The sequence below is a fragment of the Octopus bimaculoides genome, chromosome 16 (genome assembly GCF_001194135.2).
Source record: "Octopus bimaculoides isolate UCB-OBI-ISO-001 chromosome 16, ASM119413v2, whole genome shotgun sequence".
Classification (NCBI taxonomy): domain Eukaryota; kingdom Metazoa; phylum Mollusca; class Cephalopoda; order Octopoda; family Octopodidae; genus Octopus; species Octopus bimaculoides.
The window spans coordinates 43,512,499-43,513,148 of record NC_068996.1 but is presented as its reverse complement, the minus strand read 5'-3'; the positions used below and the strand labels follow the sequence as shown (position 1 = coordinate 43,513,148).

At 32.5% G+C, this 650-nt stretch overlaps 1 protein-coding gene and 1 long non-coding RNA gene across 4 annotated transcripts in view; one reads left to right on the top strand and one right to left on the bottom strand.

The window, feature by feature from the left end:
* The window catches only part of LOC106877067 (transcription factor SPT20 homolog), a gene marked incomplete at its 3' end in the record, with an annotated part of 52,248 nt that overhangs the window by 47,290 nt on the left and 4,308 nt on the right, over nucleotides 1-650 (bottom strand). The window lies entirely within an intron of this gene.
* LOC106877066 (uncharacterized) overlaps nucleotides 1-650 on the top strand; it is a 28,100-nt gene that overhangs the window by 25,335 nt on the left and 2,115 nt on the right. For 2 of the 3 annotated variants that reach the window (XR_001410326.2, XR_008265744.1), the window contains exon 2: nucleotides 467-527. This is a non-coding gene — a long non-coding RNA (uncharacterized LOC106877066). The remainder of the gene's footprint in view (nucleotides 1-466; nucleotides 528-650) is intronic. The other variant, XR_001410324.2, reaches the window with a different exon arrangement.

Sequence of the window (650 nt, the reverse complement as noted above, 5' to 3'; positions counted from 1 at the left end):
ATATATATATATACATACTTGTGTGTGTGCATGTATGTATGTATGTATGTATGTATGTATGTATGTATGTATGTATGTATGTATGTATGTATGTGTGTATGAAAAAAAGGAAGAGCAAGCACGATTCGACAGCTGTTTAATTCCACTACACATGTTTCGATACAACATGGATCCACATATATGCAGGGTTTAAATTTAAATTAAGTAGATTCAAAGGAGTCAGTTGGATGTGATAGCATCGAAGTCAAACATTTACTTACGGAGACAACGGTTTTATATCACCTGAGCAGATACAACTAGGTCCTATTATACAGGTAAACCGTTACTTAATTTAAATTTAAATTTATATCTTGTATATATGTGGTTCTATGTAATATCGAAACATGTGTAGTGTTTATTAAACATCTGTCGAATCGTACTCCGTCTTAGTTTTGACTCTGTTAATTCTTTCATTTTTATTTTTCAGACACGAAGAATGCCGCCTACACTTAGAATTGGTAGTATACCATAATACTGCCGGGTATATAGTAATTATAAACTCTGTTTTGTAGTCTAATACGTTCTTAACGGAATACACCTCAACAAATATCTCTCTCTCTCTCTCTCTCTCTCTCTCTCTCTCTCTCTCTCTCTCTATATATATATATATA